We start from the raw sequence: 14,440 nt of genomic DNA on the forward strand, positions 1-14,440 counted from the left end.
TGAAGTGACTGTCATGTGAAAATGTGTGCTTGTGTGATCTGGCAAGGTGAGACTTCAACACATCAATAGTTTTTAAGAAGCAAATGCAATCAATTTAGAGGCAGGATACCTCACTGCTCCTCCCTTGGTAGTGTTGAAATATGCAATACTTGAAAAGGACTTTCAGAACAGGGTGTTCAAATTGCATTATATATATATATTTATACACACTATATTGCCAAAAGTATTCACTCACCCATCCAAATAATTGAATTCAGGTGTTCCAATCACTTCCATGGCCACAGATGTATAAAATGAAGCACCTAGGCATGCAGACTGCTTCTACAAACATTTGTGAAAGAATGGGCCGCTCTCAGGAGCTCAGTGAATTCCAGCGTGGTACTGTGATAGGATGCCACCTGTGCAACAAGTCCAGTCGTGAAATTTCCTCTCTACTAAATATTCCACAGTCAACTGTCAGTGGTATTATAACAAAGTGGAAGCGATTGGGAATGACAGCAACTCAGCCACAAAGTGGTAGGCCACGTAAAATGACAGAGCGGGGTCAGCGGATGCTGAGCCGCATAGTGCGCAGAGGTCGCCAACTTTCTGCAGAGTCAATCGCTACAGACCTCCAAAGTTCATATGGCCTTCAGATTACCTCAAGAACAGTGCGTAGAGAGCTTCATGGAATGGGTTTCCATGGCCGAGCAGCTGCATCCAAGCCATACATCACCAAGTGCAATGCAAAGCGTCGGATGCAGTGGTGTAAAGCATGCCGCCACTGGACTCTAGAGCAGTGGAGATGCGTTCTCTGGAGTGACGAATCATGCTTCTCCATCTGGCAATCTGATAGATGAGTCTGGGTTTGGCGGTTGCCAGGAGAACGGTACTTGTCTGACTGCATTGTGCCAACTGTGAAGTTTGGTAGAGGGGGGATTATGGTGTGGGGTTGTTTTTCAGGAGCTAGGCTTGGCCCCTTAGTTCCAGTGAAAGGAACTCTGAATGCTTCAGCATACCAAGAGATTTTGGACAATTCCATGCTCCCAACTTTGTGGGAACAGTTTGGGGTGGCCCTTCCTGTTCCAACACGACTGCGTACCAGTGCACAAAGCAAGGTCCATAAAGTGTCAGAGCCGGGAATCGAACTTGGGTCTCTGGCGCAAGAGTCTTAATTTCTACCACTGAGCCACAGAAGGGAGATGAACCCTCCTGGTGCTATGAAAAATAGAAAAAGAGTACAAAAGCAATTTCTTACTGACAATCACAAAAACCAGAAAAATCTTTAGTCCAGAAAAGGATCTGAAAGGAGGAAAAATAATCTCCAAAAAACTCAGGAAAAAGACATAAAAAAACAGCAAAAAATAAACAAGGGGAAAGAACAAACCAAAAGGCTTACAAAGTTTAGTACTTGGAACTAGAGAAAACTTACGGCAGTAACTGGCTAGGAACATCAATAACCAAGCAAAGAAACAAAGGAAGTGAACAACTTAAATACACAGTCCAGAACGAGGCACAGGTGAAAACAATAACACATGATAAAATGGCGGGAAACTGAAATGAAATACAATGAGGGCCTCTAGTGGCCAAAATAAAACATTAAAGCAGAAAACTCTGACAGGACCCCTCCCTCTAGGAACGGCTCCTGACTTTCCCTTCTGGACGACTGGACTTGCGAGCATGAAATTCTTGAATTAGTTTGGGGTCCAAGATGTCCTTGGCAGGAACCCAGGAGCGCTCCTCAGGGCCATATCCTTCCCAGTCCACAAGATGCTGCCGGGACCCACGTACTTGACGGGCATCCAGTATTCTGTGGACTGTGTAGGCTGGCTGGCCACCAATGATACGAGGAGGGGGAGGTTTACCTGTCGCAAAAAAGGAGAAGAAAAAACAGGTTTTAACAGTGAGACATGAAAAGTGGGATTTATATTCAAAGACCTAGGCAAATATAAATGGTAAGTAACAGGGTTTACTTTCCTGGCAATCCTGAAGGTGCCAATGAACCTCTGGGAAAGTTTACGGGATTCCACCCACCAGGGCGCAGAGTGGGGGCAGGTCTGCATCTACGATTGTCCTGGTGCTGATACTGCTGAGAGACCTTCAAGAGCTTGAGTCGGGCTTTTTTCCATGTCTGGCGGCAACGTTTAACGAACTGTTGAGCAGAGGGAACTGCAACCTCCACTTCTTGCTCAGGGAATAGAGGAGGGATGTATCCCAACTGGCACTCGAAAGGGGACATGCCTGTAGCTGAGGAGCGAAGGGTATTGTGAGCGTATTCTGCCCACATGATGAAGGAAGACCAAGAGGACGGGTTGTTAGCTGCCATACACCTCAGTGTAGTCTCAAGATCCTGGTTAAGCCTCTCTGTTTGCCCATTGGACTCCGGGTGGAACGCAGAAGATAGACTCACTGTAGCCCCCAGAGATTGACAAAATGCCCGCCAGAATCGGGAGGAAAATTGGGGTCCTCGATCAGAGACGATGTCTTGTGGGATGCCAAAGACTCGGAAGACGTGGTTTATAACCAATTCAGCAGTTTCTTTAGCGGTGGGTAGTTTGGGCAGAGGAATAAATCGGGCGGCCTTGGAGAATCTGTCAACTATGACCATGATAGTGGTGTTGCCTCGTGATAGCGGAAGTCCAGTGATAAAATCCATAGAAAGATGAGACCAAGGTCTATGAGGTATGGAGAGAGGTTGCAATAGCCCCTGTGGAGAGCGGTGAGGGACCTTATTTTGGCTGCACGTGGGACATGCGTTTACAAATGTTGTCACATCCTCCTTGATAGTTGGCCACCAAAATCATCTTTGGAGGAACTCAAGAGTGCAAGAGGTACCAGGATGACAAGTGAGACGAGAGGAATGTCCCCACTGGAGGATCTGGGAGCAGACAGCTTTAGGGACAAACAGGCAGTGGGTTGGCCCCCCTCCTGGGTCAGGTTCTCGGGCTTGGGCTTGTTTTACAGTATTTTCCAGATCCCACCTGATAGGAGCTATTATCTTGGAACTGGGGATAATCGATGCAATAGAATCTTCCTGAGGAGTGTTGACATATACTCAGGACAAAGCATCAGGTTTTAGGTTCTTAGAGCCGGGGCGGTAGGATAAGATGAACTGGAAACGGTTGAAGAATAAGGACCAACGTGCCTGGCGGGGGTTGAGTCACTTTGCCTGCTGAATGTATTCCAGGTTTTTGTAGTCCATGAATACTTGGAATGGGTGTTTGGCCCCCTCAAGCCAATGCCTCCACTCTTCAAGCGCTAGCTTAACTGCCAGTAACTCTCAATCCCCTACATGATAGTTCGTCTCAGTCGGTGTAAGGCGGTGGGAAAGGAATGCACATGGATGCAACTTGTTGTCCTCCCCTCTTTGGGACAGCACAGCTCCAACCCCTACGTCCGAAGCATCGACCTCCACGATGAAGGGTTTATCTGGGTTAGGGAGAATGAGAATAGGTGCAGAGGTAAAATGGCTTTTGAGTTTGCTGAAGGCCAACTCTGCTTCATGTCCCCAATTAAAGCTGGTTGTGTTCCCCTTGGTGAGGGCAGATAAAGGAGCCGCCACAGTACTGAAGTTCCGGATGAACTTGCGATAAAAATTGGCGAAACCAAGGAAACGCTGTACTTCCTTTACCGACGAGGGGGAGGGCCAATCCACAACTGCTTGAACCTTTTGAGGGTCCATTTGTATCTGGTCAGGCTTGATAATGAACCCCAGGAACTGAACTTTGGTCACATGGAACTCGCATTTCTCAGGTTTAACATAAAGATGGTTATCAAGAAGACGTCTGAGAACCTTACTGATGTGTTTTACATGTTCTTGGAGGGAACTCGAGAAGATGAGGATATCGTCCAAGTAGACAAACACAAATTGGTTGAGCATGTCTCTGAGAACATCATTAATGAGAGCTTGAAATACTGCAGGAGCATTGGTGAGACCGAAGGGCATAACCAAATATTCATAGTGCCCAGTGGGCGTGTTGAAGGCAGTCTTCCATTCATCTCCTTGTCTGATGCGCACGAGATGGTAGGCATTGCGCAAGTCAAGCTTAGTGAAGATGGAGGCTTCTTGCAGAATTTTGAAAGCAGTGGTCATTAATGGCAAGGGATAGCGGTTTCGAACAGTGATCTTATTAAGGCCCCTGTAATCAATACATGGCCGGAGTCTGCCATCCTTCTTCCCAACGAAAAAGAATCCAGCTCCAGCAGGGGAAGTGGATGGTTGGATGATACCTGCCGCAAGGGATTCATTAATGTATTTGTCCATAGCAGTTCGTTTGGGGGGAGACAAAGAGAATATACGACCTCTGCGGGGGCAGGTTCCTGGGAGCAGCTCAATGGCACAATCATAGGGGCGATGAGGAGGTAAGGAGGTGGCCTTCCTTTTGCTGAACACTGCCTTGAGGTGGTGGTACTGAGCAGGGACTTGAGACAGATCTAGGGTTTCTTGGGACTCGAGAACAAGATCAGGGGAATTCTGGGCCAAGCATGTAGTCTGACAGGTGGGACCCCAACTGAGAACAGCGCCAGTGGACCAGTCAAAGTGTGGGTTATGCTGGAGGAGCCAGGGGTGACCGAGGATAATAGGAAACTCTGAAAGGTGAAAGCACATTCTCTCCTGGTGCTGGTAAGTGATGAGACCAAGGAGAGAGGTGAGGTGGGTTATTTTCCCTGGAGCTAACGGTCTTCCATCCAAGGCTGTCGCAGTTAGGGGAGCAGGAAGGGAATTAATAGGAATCTGGAGACTTTTGGCAAAGGAAATATCCATGAAATTCCCGGCAGCGCCAGAATCAATCAATGCCTGGATTTGGTGTTTTTGATCTCCCCAAGTGAGTGTGATGGGAAGGAACAATCCAGAGTTGGAAGGTGAAGCTGTGCGTGTAACTCCCGTTACAGTCCTTCCTTGCCTGTACGGGACTGGGCGTTTCCCGAAAGCTCGGGGCAGGCAGAGTGAAAATGACCATAAACTCCACAATATAGACAACAGCGCTCTCTCATGCGACAGTCTCGTTCTGATGGGTTAAGCCTTGTCCTTCCCAATTGCATGGGTTCCGAGGACTCGTGGGGAACTGGTAGCATTGGAGCAAGTGCTGGACTGGCAGACAATGTAGAAACAGATGGCCGGTTCAGGCTTCTCTCCCTCAGGCGATTATCCAGTCGGATTGCTTGATCCATGAGGGTCTCGAGATCACGAGCAGGTTCTCTGGTAGCCATATCATCCTTGATTGCCTCAGACAGACCATTCAGGAAGCACACCATGAGGGACTCATCGTTCCAGCCGCTCCCTGATGCAACTGTCCGAAACTGTATGGCATATTCAGCCGCGCTGCGATTACCTTGTCGGAGGGTGAGAAGTCTCTTAAAGGCTTGCCGGCCACTGAGGGGTTGGTCAAAGACTCGCTTGAACTCCTTTTCAAACACAGAATAACTTGAACAGAAGGGTGCCTGTGCCTTCCAGACCACTGTTGCCCAAGAAAGAGCCTTGCCAGAAAGGAGGGTGATAACATATGCGATCTTGGCCCGATCTGAGGGGAAGGAAGATGGTTGTAGTTCAAATGTGAGAGAGCATTGAGTCAGGAACCCATCATATGCACTGGGATCACCTGAGAAATGTTGTGGTGGAGGTAGGCAAGGTTCAATCAGGGGAGAGAGTACTCAAGAATCCAGAAGGGGTACCAAGGCAGCAGTAGAAGCAGTAGCTGAGGAAGAGGGCAGCCGGTCCAGGATCTGACAAACAGAAATCATGAGATCCAACAGCACTTGTGAGTGTTTAGCCATCTCAGTCTCCTGCTGGACTAGTGCTGACTCATGGCGTTGGATTGTGGACTCCTGCTGAGCAATTGTGGCCAGGAGTTCTTGAGCATTAGGCATCTCTGGGTTCATAGTGTGGCTTGGTTATTCTGTTAGAGCCAGGAATCGAACGTGGGTCTCTGGCACAAGAGTCTTAATTTCTACCACTGAGCCACAGAATGGAGATGAACCCAATAGTCAGATGCGCTCTTAAACGAACTCAGAAGAGTTTATTAACAAAAATCAATTTCTTACTGACAATCACAAAAACCAGAAAAATCTTTAGTCCAGAAAAGGATCTGAAAGGAGGAAAAATAATCTCCAAAAAACTCTGGAAAAAGACATAAAAAAACAGCAAAAAATAAACAAGGGGAAAGAACAAACCAAAAGGCTTACAAAGTTTAGTACTTGGAACTAGAGAAAACTTACGGCAGTAACTGGCTAGGAACATCAATAACCAAGCAAAGAAACAAAGGAAGTGAACAACTTAAATACACAGTCCAGAACGAGGCACAGGTGAAAACAATAACACATGATAAAATGGCGGGAAACTGAAATGAAATACAATGAGGGCCTCTAGTGGCCAAAATAAAACATTAAAGCAGAAAACTCTGACATAAAGACATGGATGAGCGAGTTTGGTGTGGAAGAACTTGACACAGCCTGCACAGAGTCCTGACCTCAACCCGATAGAGTACCTTTGGGATGAATTAGAGCAAAGACTGCGAGCCAGGCCTTCTCGTCCAACATCAGTGTCTGACCTCACAAATGCGCTTCTGGAAGAATGATCAAAAATTCCCATAAACACACTCCTAAACCTTGTGGAAAGCCTTCCCAGAAGAGTTGAAGCTGTTATAGCTGCAAAGGGTGGGTCGACGTCATATTAAACCCTATGGATTAGGAATGGGATGTCACTTAATTTCATATGCGTCTAAAGGCAGATGAGCGAATACTTTTGGCAATATAGTGTATATATATATATACAGGTGCATCTCAATAAATTAGAATGTTGTGGAAAAGTTCATTTATTTCAGTAATTCAACTCAAATTGTGAAACTCGTGTATTAAATAAATTCAATGCACACAGACTGAAGTAGTTTAAGTCTTTGGTTCTTTTAATTGTGATGATTTTGGCTCACATTTAACAAAAACCCACCAATTCACTATCTCAGAAAATTAGAATATGGTGACATGCCAATCAGCTAATCAACTCAAAACACCTGCAAAAGTTTCCTGAGCCTTCAAAATGGTCTCTCAGTTTCATTCACTAGGCTACACAATCATGGGGAAGACTGCTGATCTGACAGTTGTCCAGAAGACACTCATTGACACCCTTCACAAGGAGGGTAAGCCACAAACATTCATTGCCAAAGAAGCTGGCTGTTGGAGTGCTGTATCCAAGCATGTTAACAGAAAGTTGAGCGGAAGGAAAAAGTCTGGAAGAAAAAGATGCACAACCAACCGAGAGAACCACAGCCTTATGAGAATTGTCAAGCAAAATCGATTCAAGAATTTGGGTGAATTTCACAAGGAATGGACTGAGGCTGGGGTCAAGGCATCAAGAGCCACCACACACAGACGTGTCAAGGAATTTGGCTACAGTTGTCGTATTCCTCTTGTTAAGCCACTCCTGAACCACAGACAATGTCAGAGGCGTCTTACCTGGGCTAAGGAGAAGAAGAACTGGACTGTTGCCCAGTGGTCCAAAGTCCTCTTTTCAGATGAGAGCAAGTTTTGTATTTCATTTGGAAACCAAAGTCCTAGAGTCTGGAGGAAGGGTGGAGAAGCTCATAGCCCAAGTTGCTTGAAGTCCAGGGTTAAGTTTCCACTGTCAGTGATGATTTGGGGTGCAATGTCATCTGCTGGTGTTGGTCCATTGTATTTTTTGAAAACCAAAGTCACTGCACCCGTTTACCAAGACATTTTGGAGCACTTCATGCTTCCTTCTGCTGACCAGCTTTTTAAAGATGCTGATTTCATTTTCCAGCAGGATTTGGCACCTGCCCACACTGCCAAAAGCACCAATAGTTGGTTAAATGACCATGGTGTTGGTGTGCTTGACTGGCCAGCAAACTCACCAGACCTGAACCCCATAGTGAATCTGTGGGGTATTGTCAAGAGGAAAATGAGAAACAAGAGACCAAATAATTTAGATGAGCTGAAGGCCACTGTCAAAGAAACCTGGGCTTCCATACCACCTCAGCAGTGCCACAAACTGATCACCTCCATGCCACGCCGAATTGAGGCAGTAATTAAAGCAAAAGGAGCCCCTACCAAGTATTGAGTACATATACAGTAAATCAACATACTTTCCAGAAGGCCAACAATTCACTAAAAATGTTTTTTTTATTGGTCTTATGATGTATTCTAATTTCTGAGATAGTGAATTGGTGGGTTTTTGTTAAATGTGAGCCAAATCATCACAATTAAAAGAACCAAAGACTTAAACTACTTCAGTCTGTGTGCATTGAATTTATTTAATACACGAGTTTCACAATTTGAGTTGAATTACTGAAATAAATGAACTTTTCCACGACATTCTAATTTATTGAGATGCACCTGTATATATATATATAAATATATATATATATATATATATATATATATATATATATATATATATATATATATATATATTTTTTTTTTTAAATGGAAAACACTCTATTAATATGTAGATCCCCAGTGGTTAGTTCATCCAAAAATGATAATTCTCTCATTATTTTCTCACATTCATGTCATTCCAGATGGTTTCTACTTTCTTCTGCAGAATACAAATGATGATTGTTAGAAGAATATTTCAGCTCTGTTGGTCATCATAATACAAGTGAATTGTGGCCAGAACTCATAAGGTCCAAAAAGGACATAACGGCAGCAGAACAAGTAATCCATATGACTCCAGTGGTTAAATCCATGTTTTTACGTTTTTGCTATAAATCTTTAATCTTTGACCAGCCCCAAGCAGTAGGTGGCTGAATGTGAAAGTAAAGTTGTGTAGATTGCTTTTATGCTGCCTTTATGTGCTTTTTGGACCATCTGAGTTCTGGTCACCATTCACTGAAATATTTTTCTAAAAAATAATCTTCATTTGTATTCAGCAGAAGAAAGAATCTGGGATGGCATGAGGGTGAATAAATGATCAGAGAATTTTCATTTGTTGGGTTAACTATCCCTTTAAGGTGATCTTATGTTTATTTTGAGGACTACAACTTCAGACTAATAAATTGCTATATTAAAAGGTCATAAAACTAGTACTTAATTTCAATTCATTGAATGAAGGTTCAAATTGAATTGCAAAAATCAGTTATTAATAATTTAAGCTATGAATACAGTTCTTAAACAGTATCTTTTAATCTTGATGAACAATCCATACAGATAGAAGCAATCTACAGCACATGTGGCATGACATTTAGCAACCTAGATACAAATCTTACTTATTAAGTGTAACATGGCCTTTGTATTACCTCAGCACAAGCAGTTCACAGATTTAATGTCAGAGAAAATAACATTTCATTTGTTTATGCTATATGTTGTCTCTCTCATCTCATTTGTAAAATGCAAACACTTGTAAAAACATTATAAATTGTAACTATGCAGGGCGTTCATACCTTGTAGGCTAATTAACTTATATGCATTGTACACGTTCACAACTGTTCTAAAAACTAAAGAAGGAACAGATAAATTACCCAAATACCCATTTCTTGAACAAAAAACATCAGCTTGCCTTGTATTACTTACCCTGTTCTAACTTCATTTTATTTTAAAAGCAGGCAGCAGCGCCATGACTTGAAACGATGTTGTCCCAAACTTGAAGCAATCAACACAGTTTTACAGCAAGCATATTGTGAACAAATATTATTCAAATATAAATTATGATCCTAAATTAAATATTTAATTTCAATATAATTCATGCATTCCATGTTAAGAAGACCACTTACCAAAGTTATCATACAATATGAAAAAATTAACGAAGAGTGTGGAAATTCTTGAGCACGGAGCGTGAGAAATGCCACAAATGGCATCCTTAGTACTTGGCGTCAGTGATCAAACTGCACATGCTTAGCATCCCGTGAGTGCTATCTCATGAACAAACTTGACATTTTAGGTTCTCTCTGCTTTAAATATTAAGTTGGTCAAACAAAATCATCTAAAATTTGACTTTATCCATTTTTGTGGGTAATATCAACTTCTTCTACATTAAATAGTTCAGTCAACTCTTTACCAATTTCTTCAATCATATTGAAACTTATTAGCAGGTCCCTGGCTAAATTGGGATCATAGGGCACTAAAAAAGGAATCTGTAAACCTGAACTAGACCCTACTTCACTGTTCAGCTTAAATTTGACTGCTGTCCAATCAGTAAACAGGATGGTGGTTTGGTTGGCTGTCATACTTGTCAAAGTTCCATGTCCCAGGAGCTCTGGAGGTAAATGATGAAGAATCCTAGTTTCATTAATGAGGCTTGCTTGGGGTCCCACAAGGCAGTTACATGTATGTTATTAAGTATACTTTGGACCAGGGGAACAAGATGGCGCTGTAGAGTGAACATGCGTTCTTGCGAACTGTGTGGCTGGTCTCATTTTATTTTAAAATGTTCTTGTGTAGTTACTTAAAAGATTGCATCAGTACAGGGCTCCTTATCAGTACAGTGAGTCTAAACAATTATTTATTCAAGCCATCGAGCACTTTGTCAAGAAACACTAAAAGAAACGCATTGAACAATACAGTGAGAGTGGCAGCCATGACCTCCAGTAACCTTCAAGATGATGCCGCATTGGATCGTGGAGAAAACACAGCTAGCGCAGCTAGCAAAGGCCCTGCTAATGGAGCCATCAGAGACCCAAACCTGCTTCAAGCAATGAAAAACATGACGGATGATATTGTGAAAATGATTGGCACCAAAATTTCAAGTGTCTTGGAAGCAATAGAATCGTCTATGAAGATACAAAGCATTGTGCAGCATATCCAAGAAGCGGAGGACAGACTGGAAGCAACAGAAACCTGTTGTAGCACCACTGAAACAAAGATTCAAACTCTTGAAAAGCAACTAAACGCTTTGACTGAACATGTAGATGACCTGGAAAATCATAGTAAAAGGTGCAACGTGTGCATTATTGGCCTACCGAAAGGTATAGAGGGCTCCATCCCGGTCAAGTTCTTTGAAAAATGGATCCCTGAATATCTTAATGTGGACACTAAGGCAGGTAGATTGAAGCTAGACAGGGCACATCGTTCCTTCACTCCAAAGCCAGGTCCGGGTCGCCGTCCGCGGTCTGTGGTGATACGTTTCCACATTTTTAAGGACAAACAGAGGGTGATGACTGCAGCAAGTAAATGCTTCTTTCAAACACAGTCACCTTTGGGGTCAGATGATCGAAGAATCTCATTCTTCAACGATTACTCGGCGGCTGTTGTTCAGAAGAGGAGAGCATTTGATGACGTGAAAACGCAGCTTCAATGAATGAAGATGGAATATGCCCTTCTTTACCCTGCCATACTCAGTGTGAATGTTGACGGGGCTCGTAAGAAATTCAGCTCGCCAGAGGAGGCGACTGCTTTCATTGTTTCTCTGAGGCCGACCAGCCAGTGGTAGCTGACAGGTGCTATGTGCTTTTCATTACCTGGACTTTTGGTATGTTCAACACAATGTCATAATTGTGACTGTTTCAAGGCATAGTCTTTTTCGTTTAAATCTGTCTTGTAAGTAATATGCTTATTTACATGGTTTATATTCTCTGAGTAACTTTTAGAAGAGACTTGTCACGCTGGCCATTCATGAGGCTGATGTACTTTGTACTGATTTTTGGTTGATGGGGAGAATGGTCTATGAGGCAAGTTCATGCTTCTCTCCTCAGCAGAGACTGGTTGGAACCCCTTGTGTGTCACCTGAAAAGGGGAACCCCCTTAGTTTTTTGTTGCTTTTTTGTTACATTTGTTATATAGTTCTGAGAGGTTTCTTCTTTTATATAACTTGGCAAATATCTGAAGTGTCAAACCCTTTCAACGCTGTTTACCTGCAACTGGTATTGGATAACGATCTGGGATAGTGGTTAATACGTTGCGGATGTGCACATGGAATGTTAGGGGAATCCACAATCCTAAAAAAAGAAAGAAAATCTTATCTTACAACAGAAAAGAAAACATTGACATTGCTCTATTACAAGAAACACATGTAGATAAACAGGAGCATGTAAAATTACAACAGGTAGGATATGGACAGATATATTTTTTATTTACATCAAGAAGAAGGGCAGTGCTGATCAGGAAAAATATCGTATTCAGATTCATAAAGTCGGTAGAGGATGACAAGGGCCGTTACACAATTATAAATGGGGTTTGTATGGCAAAACAATTTCCCTGTTGAATGTTCAGAGGTCTAATTATATGATTGCTGCAGACAACTTTAATTGTATATTGAACCCACTTATTGATCGATTCCCCCATAAAATAACTGCTCCTTCAATGATAAGTAGACAAGTTGCTGGTAATTGTGAGGACTTAGATTTCATCCATGTGGTAAAGAGTACACCTTTTTTCCCCGCCACACCAATGTTATACTAGGATTGATTATTAATTTATGCCAAAGACTTTGTTACATTCAGTACTGTTGAGACATATCAACAGTATTATCATTTCTGATCATGCTACGGTGACACTAGATTTTAAGGTTTTAAACAGTCACTCTCCCCGATAACTGAGATTCAGTACTACTGTCTTTAAAGACCAAGCATTTAAATCTTTCTTTTCTGAACATTTGAAGCTATTTTATAGTATCAACACACAATCTACTGAAGATGCTTCGCTTCTATGGGAGACATGCAAAGCATATTTAAGCGGTCTAATCATGTTATTCTGCTTCAAAAAAATTAAAAGTTCAAGAAATGTGATGAAAACACTATTAGAGAAAGATTTGAAGATAAAGAGGAACTATATTAAATCTGTGGACAATGCTTTTCTTAAAGAAATATCTGCCCTTAGATGTGCTTTAGTTTCATTATTCACACAGGAGGCAGAGCAGAAATTGAGAATTGTGAAACAGAACCTATATGAACACGGGGAAAAACCAGGTAGATATTAAACATATCTCACCAAAAAGAAGAGTGGCTATCTGTCAATTGTATCCATAACAGATTTGAATGGTAACAAAAATTATGATGCCATGGCATCAATCTATTCAGAGAATTTAATGTTAAATTTTATGACACTGAATTAACCTGTAATTCAACTGCTTTAAAAGAGGATTTTATTTTGAAAATTAGTTTACCAACAATTTCAGAAGAACAAAAGGTTTAATTAAATGCCCCTATTACAAAGGAGGAATTAATAGATACAATATTAAAAATGCAAAATGAAAATATTCGGGGCCCAGATGGCTTAAGTAACGAGTTTTATAAAGAATTCCAAATGTTGTCATTGGAACCTTTGCTTAATACAGTATGTTTAATCATTAATTTCTTAATGAGTTGCTTATCAAATCTTTGAGATAGGCTAATATGTCTCGACGTTGTGTCGATGTAGTGACACTAGGGGTCACTCTTGAGAGCCCGAAACACCTCTGGTCTTTGATAAAAGGCCAATGAAAATTGGCGAGTGGTATTTGCATGCCACTCCCCCGGACATACGGGTATAAAAGGAGCTGGTATGCAACCACTCATTCAGATTTTCTCTTCGGAGCCGAATGGTCATGCTCACTGAGCTGAAATCTCACGACTGTTCATTCACCTCTGCTGGATCTGACGGCGCATTTCAGCGGCTTCTCCCTGCTCTGCACTGGTGCACTGAGAACGTCCCTGGGCGCTCCGGCAGAAAAAAGAGAGTATATTTTCCTGAAAGAACATATTTCTCTAAAAGAGCGGCACACACGGAACGTCTTTTCAAAGATGCCTCTCCGATTGTGTGTTATTCCTGGTTGCGGTCGTTACCTCTCAACTTCAGACGGTCACGATCGCTGTCTTTTGTGTCTGGGCGTGACCCACACGGAGGCAGCATTCGTGGATGGTTCATGTTCTCACTGCGAGAGCATGACCATGGCAACGATTGCCCTGTCACAGGCTGATGCAGAGATGATGGACATGCTTTCTCGGGCGGCCGCGAGCGTCGGGCTAGAGTGGAACCCTCCGCTCTCCCCTGAACCATCGCAGCTCGATGATTGGTTCCTGGGCTCGCGGCGCTGCTCAAAGCAGCCGCACCCCGCTCCAGTGCCTTTCTTCCCGGAAGTGCACGAGGAGCTGACAAAATCATGGGAGGCACCGTTTTCTGCCCGGTCCTGATTTATCAGTTCCACTGCCCTCACTACCCTCGATGGCGGGCGGCCAGGAGCTATACGGCGATTCCTCCGGTGGATAAGGCGCACGCGGTGCACCTATGCCCGCAGAGCGCCGCCATCTGGCGCAGACACCCAAAGCTCCCGTCGAAGCCCTGTAGGTTCACGTCGTCCCTGATGGCCAAAGCCTACAGCGCTGCTGGACAAGCCTCCTCTGCCCTGCACGCCATGGCTCTCCTACAGGTCCACTAAGCCAAGGCGCTAAAAGAACTTCACGAGGGTAGTTCCGTCCCAGATCTAATGCAGGAACTGTGCTCAGTGACTGACCTCGCTCTCCGAGCGACGGAAGTCACAGCGCGGTCTCTCGGGCGGACGATGTCCACATTAGTGGTCCAGGAGCGCCACCTTTGGCTC

The sequence above is a fragment of the Myxocyprinus asiaticus genome, chromosome 4, assembly GCF_019703515.2.
Source record: "Myxocyprinus asiaticus isolate MX2 ecotype Aquarium Trade chromosome 4, UBuf_Myxa_2, whole genome shotgun sequence".
In the NCBI taxonomy this organism is placed as follows: Eukaryota; Metazoa; Chordata; class Actinopteri; order Cypriniformes; family Catostomidae; genus Myxocyprinus; species Myxocyprinus asiaticus.